The sequence below is a fragment of the Arachis duranensis genome, chromosome 6 (assembly GCF_000817695.3).
Source record: "Arachis duranensis cultivar V14167 chromosome 6, aradu.V14167.gnm2.J7QH, whole genome shotgun sequence".
Classification (NCBI taxonomy): Eukaryota; Viridiplantae; Streptophyta; class Magnoliopsida; order Fabales; family Fabaceae; genus Arachis; species Arachis duranensis.
The window spans coordinates 18,831,503-18,846,466 of record NC_029777.3 but is presented as its reverse complement, the minus strand read 5'-3'; the positions used below and the strand labels follow the sequence as shown (position 1 = coordinate 18,846,466).

Sequence of the window (14,964 nt, the reverse complement as noted above, 5' to 3'; positions counted from 1 at the left end):
AGTCATAGCTGAAAACGAAGAAAATAAATTACAAATCTCATTTAAGAAAGTTTAATATTCAGAGTCACAAATTTATACCTTATTTTTTGGCCTGATATTTTAACATATGATGCTTTAATTTTCTTCTCGTTCTCCCCTTTCGCCAGAGGTTCCCCGCCGGCATATGTTATCAATCTTGAAAATACATATCCCTTAAATACCAAAACAAATCAGTAATACACCCGAATGAATGGACAAGATACACCCAACTGAATGGACAATATACACCCAACACAACTAACGAAATAGACCTATCTATTAAAGTAAAGAAGACAGAGGCAACTTACAGTGAATTTATTAATGTTCTTTCTCTCATCGCTTGGAGCTTTTTTGTGTAGCGGGTCAAGTATTTGACATTTCCGCTTTGTTGTATTTATCAGCCATAACCACCAATGTCCCGAGTGGCAAACAGGAGCAAAAATCTGAAGGATTGCCACATTTCAACAGTGTGTTATTTTATTTGGAATATAAGTAAATAAGCGAACTAACAAATTTAGCAAACGAAAATAAGTAAATAAGCGTACTAACAAATTTAGCAAACAAAAACTTACATATGGATGCGAAGTTAATTTTTTTCTATCTATGAAGGGAATGAAACTCGGGTAGGCTTCCACCCTGAATTCCTTTTTCGTTTTCGGTGATATGAATTCCCCCTTTGGGTGATCCGAAAGTGCCATGCTCTGCAAGAATTGCGAAACAAGAAATGAAATTCTGAAAATACACAACTTACACCCAATCGAACCTAAAAAATACACCCAAATCAATACAGAAAATACGCCCAAATTTCGTAGAAGTAACACTTAGCACAATATCGGGGGGAGACAGTATATTTGTTCCTGAAACCTCTTTTCATTTTTCCGGTTGAGGATAAGGCAGATGGCAGATACAATCTAGAAATATATGCCGAAATCAAACTTACATTAATAAACATTGCAGTTGACTTTGGTTTAAAAACATTAATGTTATTCTAATATTACCTGAGATTCTATATCACTTTTTGCCTGGAGGGATGCAAGGTGCATTCTCATCAAAATGTATTCTCCTTGGCCAATCAGAGTGCACATCTCCTCATACTCGTTAGTATTGCCATCTGCGTCTTCCTTCAGTCTTGTCCCCCAGATGTAGCACTTTTGTTTCATATCATCTGGAATTTGATTTATTCCCCTAGGAGTTTCAAACTTTCCAGAACTTTCTCCCCTAGTCTCCCTCTGAATTTGTGGACTTTCGTTTTTTCCCTTCGCTGCACTGCTTGCTATTTTTTGGACCAAATTGTCTAATTGTTCTAGCAAATTTGCAGTTTCTGGTGATTTTTTCCTTTCTGTCTCCTGTGTTGACGCCCCCTTCTGGCTTGAATCAGTCAATCCAATGCTGAATGATGGCATCCCTGGATCTGTTTTAGGAACACAGGTTGTTGTCCGTGCCATCATCAACAGGGCAGCAGCATCTTTTGCGGCTGGATGACTGCGTCATGATTTATAAGAATAAGAGTAAGAATAAGAATATACGGATGATAAGCAAAGATTGATTTTAGTCTGATGAACTTACATTTTAGTTGGAGCTGGGGGAAGCGTGGGTGTGGTTTCTTGAAGTTGTTTGGGGGGTTCAGGAGTGCTGCACAGTTACACAAAATTAATCATGGCGTAAAAAAAAATTGATCAGGAACAATATACACCCAAACTGTTAGCAAATATACACCCAAACTCTAAACAAATATACACCCAATACTATTTCTTACGTTTCTGTAGTCCCTTCAATCCGTAGCATATGGGTTGGTTCAAAATCTGTCTCAGTGGTTGTTTGGGATGCCGGCACAAAAACCTGGATCGGGACTCTAAACAAGAAGAAAAATGAAAGGTTAACAACGTATTTGAAAATAATAAGGTTATAAGGTTGAAATATTCTTGGAAAACTCACATTGCAAGCGCTTCCGATGGTGTTTGTTCCCTCACAACCATCATATTCGAATCAGTCGGACTCAACTTAAAATACACCCAAAGAAGGTCAAAAAATACACCCGAACAATTCAAAAAGAAGACAGGCTTTGTTTTTTGAGAACTTACATACTTGCAATTTTTGCTTTTTTTTGCTGCCTTTTTTTTCTTGAATAAAATAATAAAGGGCTGTTTTTTCTAAAAAAAATATATACAGAATTAGAAGTAGAAGGTAATAGAAGAACAAAAGTAACGGTTATTTGAAAGAAAAATTACATGATCTGTGACGGCTGGTTTACACTACTATGTTCTGTGCGTCCTTGAGAGGAAGGATCATCACTTCCCAAGTTCACAGCCGGTAGTCTAAACAGATTTCATGTTATTCAGACAAAATAAGATACAGGTATAAAATACACCCAAATGAATACACAAGATACAACCAACCGAATGGACAATATACACCCAACAAAACAAACGAAATATCCCAACTTAGTAAACAACATACACCCAACTTGATCCACAAAATACACCCAAATGGTTCCACAAAATACATCCAAATCTTAAATAATAACAAGATTTTATTAAATAATAAAGCTTCTTACGTTTCAAGGACACATAGCGACCTTCTGTCGATCGCAGGTCAGCTTGGTTCTCCCTGCGAAACAAGATACAATTATTAGCAAACAAAACACACCAAAATCTCAAATACACAACCCAGCAAGACATACCCCTCTGCAGCAGATTTATCAACGTTTTCCCTTAGCCATTCATCGAGTTCGTCACTTGATATTTCATATCTCTCACTACATTCATAAAATAAGATGTTAAAAAAAATAATTACGATGATAGACCGTAATATAGCTTACGAGGTACTATACCCGTCAAAGTATTGATCTTCTTCAGGAGGTGAATCCTCCACAACAACTTTTTTCTTTTTTTGTTGTGTTCTGGGTGGAAAAAAAAGAGTACCAATCAGAAATAAAAAATTAATTTTATCACAGAATATTATCCAAAGAAGTGCTTACTTTTTTGGTGTTGTTTTTTATTTTTTTCTTTTTCTTCTCCTTCTCCGCAGTTGATGATTCTTCGCTCCTATAAGTTAATAATAGACACTTCAGTTAATACACGAAATCTTTATAATGAAGCCAAAAGAAAGGAGTATTAATTTCAGGACATTACTCATCACTTGGTTCAAATTCAGATTCTGAATCAGAATCTGACTCCTCTTGCCTCTACTTTCTTTTTCTGGAGTCCATTCTGGAAGGCAAACAATCATCATTTAGAACATACTAAAAATACACCCAAATGAATTCACGAGATACACCCAACTGAATATACAATATACACCCAACGCAGCAAACGAAACACACCCTGCTTAATAAACTACATACACCCAACATGATCAAACAAAATACACCCAACTCGAAAAAGAAATTACACCTAAATATGGTACTTACTTTTTCCCCTTTTTGCTGGGGTGTTTTCTTCCTGAATCCTCTGAGTCTTCTTGAGCCTCAGACTCAGAGGTAGAAGTGTCACTGTCAGTAGTTTCTGTCTCCGAAGACGATGTTAGACTCCCTTCCTTTTTTTGTTTTTTTTTATTTCTTATTTTTTTCTTTTTTTTCTTTTTTTTTTTCATTTTTTCTCTTGTCTCTGCCATCTTCACAATCCCCTGAAACATGAGATATTTTAGTTAGCAGCATTCAGGTAAATAAAATACACCCAACTTATTATGTTTACTTACCAAAATTTCCTCTCTTTCTGCAGTCATTCTTTCCACCAACTGCTCCTTAGTCCAGTTGGCAATCCAGGGCTTTGGTGGTCTTTCAGTCCTGTTCTTTCCTTTGTTTTTTGAAAGATGAAAGTAGATTATCATCAGGGCGAAGAGGCAGCTATTAATTGCCTTCTTCTTCTTCTCCTAGTAGTCTGTGATGCCCTTGACCATGAAGGTCAAAACATGCCCCCCAGTTTCTCTCCGATATGCCGTCCATCTTAAAAATTGGGGCCAGGTGCACAGGCGATATTTTGTTTATCGTCGTTGGCAAAAGGAACGCCATCTGTATGTAGAGGATGAATATCTTCTTGAACATCAGGCGTTCCTTTTCGTTGCCAACGCCGATTTCCATCATTTCATCGGTAAGACTTTTGAGGGTCTTACCCTGGAATCTTCTATAAAATATTTTGTCATCATCAGAAAGTTTCTTATACTCAACTTTCTCAGGAAATAGATCTCCTACAAAAAGGAAGACAACAAAGTATCCAAGTCGGTTCAAATACACCCAAGCAACAACTTAATATACACCTATAATTTTAAGCTAGTTACCTGTTGCATTGATGCCAAGCGCATGACCTATTTTTTTTGGTGTTATTTGGAAAGAACCATATCCTGTCTTCAGTCTGTTCTCCCCAAGTTTGAAGTTGTTTGCCAGCTCCCTTAAGAATTGGTGATCCACCCTTAGTGGTGGGATGTGCATCAACCCACCGAATCTGAGATCCCTCACAATTGCCTTCTTCTCCTCAGTCATGTTTCTGAACTTATCACTCAGGAGATGTGTGGCACACTTAAGGTCTTTTGTTTGGTTTCTTGCTGCCATTTTCTCTGAAACAAAAAATACACCCAAAGATATCAGTAAGATACACCCATATATATGAGTCAGATACACACATTGATAACAGTAAGATACACCCGTATATATGAGTCAGATACACCCAAAGATATCAGCAAGATACACCCATTGATAACAGTGAGATACACCCATAGATATTATTCAGATACATCCATATAGATATTAGTCAGATATCACTCAACATTACAAGGTTAAGCAGTATACACCCCCCAATCTACGGAATAAACCCCCAAAAATCAACAACAATAGCAGGAGAACTTAGAACAACAACGTAGAACGACGTAGAACTTAGAAGAACGACGTAGAACTTAGAACAGTGTAACAAAGAAGCAAGAATAATAGTAAACCCTAGAAGAACGACGTAGAAGAAAAGTAAAATATACAGGAATCTTAATGAACTTACGTTGAGTATTGTTGCTTTGTTTTCTCTTCAGATTCTTCACGGAGAGTTTGATGGTGTTTTGATGGAGGTTTCGAACAACGATTTGTATATTTTGAACTTTGATTTTTGCTCGAAAATGGGAGGGTTTCCTCGTTTTCAAAGCGCTTTGAGAAGTGGAAGAAGTGGAAGAAGTGGAAGAGTCTGCTATACGTAACCGTTTGAGTGTTGAGCGCGTGATTTTGACGCGCCATGTTATCTCTCTTCATGCGCGTGAGTTCTATTTGGGTTGGGCCAACTTATAAGCTTGTAAACTTGTATGTGTAGCAGGCCCGTATCCTAATTCAATCTCAAATTAAAGTACAATGAGATTTATGTCTAATTTCCACTACAATAATAACAAAATTTTATTATATCATTTAAAAATTACAATCACTAATATCAAGATCAAAACAAAGACAAACATAAATGAACCAAATCGGTTCTATGCCAAAATAAATGAAGTAGTAATTTCATACTTTATAAACAAACGCTAAAACCAAACTAAATCGTCAAACCAAACAAAAACTAAGACAAACTTAATCTAAAATAGTGTTGACTTTTTTTTTCTAGTTTATAAATTTTCACTTATAAGCTTTTTCATATAATCTCTAAGATTTAAGAATCATAAACCTTTTTCTATTCACTAGGAAGACTCAAAACAAAACTGAATATATAAAAAAAAAATCAAAATGAAGAAGAAAGACGCTCAATGTATAGTCTATCATTTCTAAATTTTCTCCTTGAATTTTCCTAAAGGCTCATCTTCTTCTTATAATAAAACCAAAGCTCTATGATTCACTAGCCGTTGTTGTCCATTAATTCACATAGATGTCATGATACTTTTCTTTTTCTATTTAACAGCAATAAATCTTTCTATATTCTCTTCATATCTTACTCTTATTGATTGATTCTTTCTAAATATAACCAAATTAACATCATTAATGATCCTAAAACTTTATAGTACATTATTCAATCAAATCACAAATTAAAATTAATTCTTAATAAATAAATTAAATATTTGTCATCACAATAAATAATAAAATCTTTTTTCCAAACTCATCAGTTTCAAATCCACTTTCATATATTCATTCACCTACCATACCTTTTTTCTGTGCATTTTTTTTTTTAGTGTAAGTGGGTTTGTGCCCCCACTCATTGTGTAAAAAACAATTACTGCTCTGGTCTTGTGTGTGTTGATTTGCCTCCAATTTCAGGCATTAATAAATGGTATTGTGTATGTGCTTGTCAATGCCATCAACGGAGTCTTACTCAACAAATTAAAGGGTCCGGTTTTAATATTTGTTCCCTGCATTGCATGCCAGAAAACGAGAAAAGGGAAAAGACAGTTATAGTTAGACAAATACTAATAAATCATGAATGCTTTTTAAAAGCCAAAGCAGGGGGGGAAATATTATTAAGGTCCTTTTCATTTCTTTCCGATAATTGAACAAAGATTTGATATTTAATAATATTTAAGATTATTATTATTACTATTATTTAATCACATTATATATACACTAAAAATTAGTCATAAATCATTCACTATATAATAGAAATATATATTTAGTGGTCACAAAAATTTGATTAAATTACTCTATTAGTATTTATAATTTTGTTAAATTTATAATGGAGTCTCTATATTTTAAAAATTTTTAATTAGGTTCCTCTACACTAATTTTAAATTTATAATTACATTTTTGTCGTTCTAAAAATATTTAACTTATTGAAATATGCTAAGGTATATTTGTTAGTAGTGTGAGATGGATGAAAATATTTTTGTAATATTTACTGTTGAAAAAAATTTACTTAAAATTTAAAATTGGTTAAATACTTAAATAAAAATTTTTACTTTGTTAAGATTCAATTATAAATTTAAAAAAGTTATAAAGATTATTAGAATGATTTAACCTAATTTTTTTATTATGCCATTGTAAAAAAGACATTGATTATTCAGCTACAATAAATTTAATTATTTTAGTATGACTAATTATTTTATTAAAAGATATAAAATAAGGGGCTTGCTACGCATACAAGCAATAAGGCCTTACAAGTGTTACAAGCTCCCAACCCACAAACATTCCACACGCGCAGTAAAGATATTGAATGGAGCGTAACATCACGCGTTCCCACTCAAACGGTTATGCTTCTCTTCACGTAAACCGCCCCTTAATGGAAGACTCTTCCACTTCTTCCACTTCTCAAAGCCATTCAGAGAAAACGCAACCCTTCCATTTTCGAGCAACATTCGAAACTCAAGATATACAACTCGTCGCTAACATTCGAAAACTCCATTAACACACTATAAAACTCTCGATCAAGAATCTCCAGAGTAAACAAAACTATAATACTCAAGGTACGTTACATTACCATTCCTGTATATTTTCCAAATTTCGAACTAGGTTTTACTGTTCTTCTACGTTCTTCTAGTTTTTACTGTTCTTTTTGCTCTACGTCTCATTTTACAGTTTTTAATGTTCTAGGTTTTACTATTATTCTTGCTTCTATGTTACACTGTTCTTCTTCGTTCTTGTAGGTGTTACTGTTCTTGTTGTTCTAGTTCTTCTGGTAACTGATTTTTGGGGGTATATTCCGTAGTTTGGTGGGTATATATACAGTAATTTGTTGGGTGTATATGGCATAAAATGTTAGGTGTATATTTCTGAACTGATATATATGGGTGTATCTGAATCATATCTATGGGTGTATATGGAGTAATTTGTTGGGTGTATATTGGTTAACCTTGTAATGTTGCTTGATATTGATGCATGTTTGAGTGACACCTGACTGATATATATGGTTGTATCTGATTCATATCTATGGGTGTATCTGACTGATATATATGGGTGTATCTGAATCATATATATGGGTGTATCTTACTGTTATCAATGGGTGTATCTGACTCATATATATGGGTGTATCTTACTGATATCTTTGGGTGTATTTTTCATTTTAGAGAAAATGGCAGTGAGAAACCAACTTGGAAGAAATGTAAGAACAAATATATGTCTTACATGAAATCAGTTTTATATAATAGAATTATATCTGACTATAATTTTATTTTTGTTTACAGAAAACAAAAGACCTTAAGTGTGCAACACATCTCTTAAGTGATAAATTCAGAAACATGAGTGAGGAAAAAAAACAGTTGTGAGGGATTTGGGATTCGGTGGCTTGATACACATCCCACCACTAAGGGTGCATCACCAAGTGTTAAGGGAGCTGGCTAACAACTTCAAACTAGGGGAGAACAGACTGGAAACGGGATACGATTCTTTTAAAATAACACCAAGAAAAATAGATGATGCGCTTGGCATCAATGCAACAGGTAACTCGCTAAAAACTATAGGTGTATATTAACTGATGCTTGGGTGTATTTAAGTTGATGCTTGGGTGTATTTGAACCGACTTTGATACTTTGTTGTTTTCCTTTTTGTAGGAGATCTATTTCCTCAGAAAGTCGATTATAAGAAACTTTTTGAGGATGACAAAGTAATTTTTAGAAGATTCCAGGGTAAGACCCTCAAAAGTCTTACAGATGAGATGATGGATATTGGCGTTGGTAACGAAGAGGAATGCCTAATGTTCAAGAGGATTTTCATCCTCTATATACAGATGGCGTTCCTTTTACCAACGACAATAAACAAAATCTCGCCTGTGCACCTGGCCCCAATTTTTGAGATGGACAGAATAACTGAGCGAAACTGGGGGGGGCATGTTTTGACCTTTATCGTCAAGGGCATAACCGACTACAAGGAGAAAAAGAAGAAGGCAATTGATGGCTGCCTCTTTGCCCTGATGATAATTTACTTTCATCTTTCTAAAAACAAAGGCAAGAAGAGGGCTGAAAGACAGCCAAAACTCTGGATTGCCAATTGGAGTAAGGAGGAGTTGGTCGAAAGAATGAGTGCAAAAACAGAAGAAATTTCGGTAAGTGAACATTATATGTTGGGTGTATTTTATTTACCTGAATGCTGCTAACTAAAATATCTAATGTTTCAGGACATTGTAAAGATGGTGGAAACAAGAGAAAAAATGAAAAGAAAAGAGAAAAAAGAAATAAAAACAAGAAATAAAAAAACAAAAAAAGGAAGGCGAGTTCAACATCGTCTTCGGAGACAGAAATAACTGACAGTGATAGTTCTACCTCTGAGTCTAAGACTCAAGAAGACTCAGAAGATTCACCAAAAAAATAACCCAGCAAAAAAGGAAAAAAGTAAGTACCATTTGGGTGTATTTTGTTTATCAAGTTGGGTATATGTTGTTTATTAAGTTGGGTGTATATTGTCGATTCAGTTGGTTGTATCTTGTGCATTCATTTGGGTGTATTTTATATCTTTAGTATGTTCTAAATAATGATTGTTTGCCTTCCAAAATGGACTCCATAAAAAGAAAGAAGAGTCAAGAGAATTCAGAATCTGAATCAACTGATGAGTAATGTTCTGAAATTATTACTCCTTTCTTTTGGCCTCATTATAAAGATTTTGTGTATTAACTGAAGTGTCTCTTATTAACTTATAGAAGCGAAGAATCATCACCGGTGGAGAAGCAAAAGAAAAAGAAAAAGACACAAAGAACACCAAAAAAGTAAGCACTTCTTTGGATAATATTCTGTGATAAAATTAATTTTTTATTTCTGATTAATACTTATTTTTTCCACCCAGAACACAATCCAAAAAGAAAAAGGTTGTTGTTGAGCATTCATCTCCTGAAGAAGATCAATACTATGATGGGTACAGTACCTCGTAAGCTATATTACCGTCTATCATCATAATTATTTTTGTTAACATCTTCTTTTATGAATATAGTGAGAGATATGAAATAAGAAGTGAAGATCTAGATGAATTGTTAAGGGGAATCGATGAAAAATCTGCTGCAGAAGGGTATGTCTTGTTGGGGTGTATATTTCAGAATTTAGTGTGTTTTCTTCGCTAATAACTGTTTCTTGTTTCGCAGGCAGAACGAAGCTGACCTGCGATCAACAGAAGGTCGCTATGTCTCCTCTCAAACATAAGAAGCTTTATTTAATAAAATCTTGTTATCATGATTTGGGTGTATTTTGTTGATCAAGTTGGGTGTATGTTGTTTATTAAATTGGGTGTATTTCGTTTGTTGTGTTGGGTGTATATTGTCCATTCAGTTGGTTGTATCTTGTGCATTCATTTGGGTCTATTTTATACCTATATCATATTTTGTCTGAATAACATGAAATCTGTTTAGAATACCGGATGTGAACTTGGGAAGTGATGATCCTTCCTCTCAAGGACGCACAGAACAAAGTAGTGTAAACAAGCCAGCAGAGAGCATGTAATTTCTCTTTCAAATAACCGTTACTTTTGTTTTTCTATTACCTTCTACTTCTAATTCTGTATATATTTTTTTAAAAAAAAGCCCTTTATTATTTTATTCGAGAAAAAAAAGGAAGGAAAAAAAAGCAAAAACTGCAAGTATGTAAGTTCTCAAAAAACAAGCCTGTCTTCTTTTTGAATTGTTCGGGTGTATTTATTGACTTTCTTTGGGTGTATTTTAGGTTGAGTCCGGTTCAACAGTCAGCCAGTGAGCCGGCTGATTCGAATATGATGGTTCTAAGGGAACAGACACCGTTGGAAGCACTTGCAATGTGAGTTTTTCAAGAATATTTCAACCTTATAACCTTATTATTTTCAAAGGCGTTGTTAACCTTTCATTTTTCTTCTTGTTTAGAGTTCTGATTCAAGTTTTTGTGCCAGTGTCCCAAACAACCACTGTGTCGGAATTTGAAGAAACACCTGAGATAGATTTTGAACCAACTCCTCTGCTACAAATTGAAGGAACTACAAAAACATGAGAAATAGTATTATTTGTTTAGAGTTTGGGTGTATATTGGGTTACAGTTCGGGTGTATATTTGGTAACAGTTTGGGTGTATATTGTTCCTGAATACTTTTTTTTTACGCCATGATTAATTTGTGTGTAACTGTGCAGCACTCCTGAACCCCCCAACAACTTGAAGAAAGCACACCCACGCTTCCCCCAGCTCTAACTAAAATGTAAGTTCATCAGACTGAAATCAATATTTGCTTATCATTCGTATATTCTTATTCTTATAATACATTATACATGATGACGCAGTTATCCAGCCGCAGAAGACGCTGCTTCCCTATTGATGATGGCACGGACAACATCGTATGTTCCTAGAACAGATCAGATGCCATCATTCAGCCTTGGCCTCACTGATTCAAGACAAGAAGAAGCATCAACGCAGGAGGGAGCGTCAACACAGGAGGCAGAAAGGGCAAAATCTCCAGAAGCTGCAAATTTGCTAGAACAATTAGAGAATTTGGTAGAAAAATAGCAAGAAGTGCAGCAAAAGAAGAAAGTAAAAGTCCACAAATTCAAAGAGAGACTGGGGGAGAAAGTTATGGGAAGTTTGAAACTCCTGCGGGAATAAATCAAAATACGGATGATATGAAACAGAAGTGCTACATCTGGAGGACGCGAGTGAAGACATACGCAGATGGCACAACTAACGAGTATAAGAACCTGTGCACTCTGATGGCCCAAGATAAATACATTTTGACAAAAATGCACATTGCATCACTCCAGGCAGCAACTTATATAGAAGCTGAGGTAATATTAGAATAACATTAATGTTTTTACACCAAAGTTTACTGCAATGTTTATTAATATAAATTGATTTCGGCATATATTTCTAGATTGTATCTGCCATGTGCCTCATCCTCAACCAGACAAATGATAAAAGGTTTCAAGAACAAGTATACTATCTCTCCCCCGATATTGTGGTAAGTGTTACTTCTACGCATTTTGGGTGTATTTTCTGTATTCATTTTGGTGTATTTTTTAAGTTCAATTGGGTGTAAATTGTGTAGTCATTTGGGTGTATTTATAGTATTCACTTGGGTGTATTTTCAGTATTATATTTGTTGTTTCACAATTGTTGCAGAACATGGCCATTTCGAAGCACTCAAACGGGAAATTCATATCACCTAAAACCAATAAAAAATTCAGGGTGGAAGACTACCCAAGTTTTATTCCCTTCATAGATGCAAAAAAATTAACTTCGCATCTATATGTAAGTTTTCATTTGTAAAATTTGTTAGTACCGTTCTTTACTTATATGCCAAATAAAATAACACACTGTTGAAATATGGCAATCCTTCAGATTTTTGCACCTGTTTGCTACTCGGACCATTGGTGGTTATGGGTGATTGATACAAGAAAGCGGAGATTTCATATACTTGACCCGCTACACAAGAAAGCTCCAAGCGATAAGAGAAAGCAGCTTAATAAATTCACTGTAAGTTGGCTCTGTGTTCTCCTTTGGGTGTATTTTGTGGAACCATTTAGGTGTATTTTGTTGATCATGTTGGGTGTATGTTGTTTATTCAGTTGGTTGTATCTAGTGCATTCATTTGGGTGTATTTTATATCTTTAGTATGTTCTAAATAATGATTGTTTGCATTCATTTGGGTGTATTTCATTCGGGTATATTACTGATTTGTTTTGGTATTTAAGCGATATGTAATTTCAAGAATGAGAGCATATGCCGGCGGGAAACCTCTGAAGAAAGGCGAGAAGGAGAAGGAAATTAAAGCATCATACGTTAATATATCATGCCAAAAATCAACGTATAAATTTGTGACTCTGAATATTAAACTTTCCTAAATGAGATTTGTAATTTATTTTCTTCATTTTCAGATATGACTGCGCTATCTACGTTATGAAGTGGCTTGAGTTAATTGAGCCGGAAAACATTAAAAGGGGGAAGTATGAATGGGATAATTGGAAACAGGTAACTGTCTTTAGAACTATATAACGCTGTATTACTTTACTGAATTAATATTGCTGTTTAAACAAAATATACTTTTTAATTGTAGGACGAGGTGGACCACTATAGAGTGGAGTATGCTTCGCGGATACTATTCAATGAAATGAGTAAAGAGAGAGATGAAGCAATTAGAGCGAGTAACGCAATAAGACTGTCGAAGCCATCCTCTGTATTATTGAGTCCGTTTTGTCAGATAAATTCTATTGATATAGAAAATGAGTAATCCAACTGCTAGCTAGTTTGTAAATTGAACAAATGCTGTAAAAATTGCCATTTATAAACAACTTATATTCAATGAAATTTTTTTCCATAGTTAAACTATATGTGCTATTAAACTGTCTATGTTGTATTCAAAAGCTGTATTACAGGTGGTTAAATATGAATGAAAACATCAAGGCAGATCTAAACACAGATTATAAATTTTACACCCAACGGGAGTTTAATATACACCCAAGATTGCTTAAAATATACACCCAAATTGTCTGTGCTATTAAACTGTCTGTGCTGTATTCAAAATGTATGAATTATAGGTACTAAAATATGAAGAAAAACATCAAATCAAATATACACCCATAACCTGCAATTTTTTAAACCCAAATAAAGTTGAATATACACCCTGAAATCTATCCCCCCATGATGCTTTGAGACTAAAACCCTGAACCCTAAACACTTAAAATGTAAAATGTGAATTCACAAAAATACACCCAAGAGAAACAGTGTTTTTACACCCATATTCTGTAAAACTATACACCCAAAGAGTTATCCCCTGCTGCTGGTACCCTAAACTGATAATTTATAACATGTCCTTGATATTGGCTGGAATTTAAATGCACCATTGATGCAGCATCAAACAGGTTTATCTGAATATAACACTCACATATTAGCTAAACTATTAATGTGAAAAATAAACTCAATCACCACAAATTTAAAGAACATTACTTTTACTTCGCTTAAAACTTTCGTTTTCTTCTTCTTTGTGGCATTTGCAATCTGTTTGTCCAACTTTGAACCTAGCCTATTTTTTGGACGTCCTCTTGTTCGGATCCTTGGCGGGCTTTGAAGCTCGTTAACGGATTCCAAGTTGGCGTCTTCATGGGATAAAGAAAATGTCCCCTTCCTTTTGGCTTTTAATGATTCCATATCAGCCATGACGTTATCGTACGCACGATGCAGAATTGCAGTCAGCTTCTCCGATTCGGATGCAAATTCACAAATATTTTGCGAACGAAAAACCAATTGGTCAAACCTCTTGTTTCTTGGCTCCATCAGTGGCTCGTCGTGGCTGCTCTTGATGTGTGTGTGTCGCCTCTTTACCTTCTTACTCCATCGTTCTAGTATATATCTAGGTGACACTTGGCTTACTTGTTCAAAGCTTAACACGCTTAGTGTGTGACGGCACAGTATCCCTCTCGACTCGAATAATAAGTATTGGCATTTTACCTCGGCTGCAACTGAGTCGTAAGTAACCACAAACTTGTTGAATATTGAGCTGGAAACTTGTTCTCCGACTTCGTATACTGAATAGCCTAGAGCAGAATTCGTTAATCTGGTGATGCAATTCGCCTTTCCTCTGAATTGCGCTTGGACTTCCCTAAACTTTTGATGAGTGTACACATCTTGAAACTGAGCTTCAATGGAGGATTTGGTTGCACACGGTATGATCGTATGAAAATCTGTAGCATCTGATTCTCTCTCTGCTTGCTCCCTGCTTCCGAGGCAATTATCGTATTGTTTGACGAACTGAATAAGCGAGCTGTTCCGGGTGATAAACTTGTTAAAAAATGAATGCATGCTCTCGCTCTTTTGTGTGCTTCTCATCCCTGCGCAGAAGTGGTGATCCAGATAGATAGGAACCCATAAATGACGGTCTTCATACAGATCTGCAGAATACACCCAAACACAGACTATAAATACACCCGAAAAAACATGCAATTTATACCTCTGCTACAGATTTTAAACAAACATTACCTGAAAGCCACTTGTTGTCCACAAGACCAAAATTCAGCAGAAAATCATTCCAATTCCTATCAAATGAGTCTTTACTACGAGAGTTCCAGACAACTTCGCTCATTTCTTGTTCAATTTATGCATGTCCCTTGTACCCGTTTAATTTGCTTGGAAT

At 35.0% G+C, this 14,964-nt stretch overlaps 1 long non-coding RNA gene across 1 annotated transcript; it reads right to left on the bottom strand.

Moving 5' to 3' along the window:
* Positions 1-2,588: 2,588 nt before the first annotated feature.
* LOC107493297 (uncharacterized) lies at positions 2,589-2,917 on the bottom strand. Its single transcript, XR_001592927.3, has 3 exons — positions 2,849-2,917; positions 2,699-2,773; positions 2,589-2,625 (listed from the first exon to the last, which is right to left on the bottom strand). It is a non-coding gene; the product is annotated as an uncharacterized LOC107493297 (long non-coding RNA).
* Between the last annotated feature and the right edge of the window lie 12,047 nt (positions 2,918-14,964).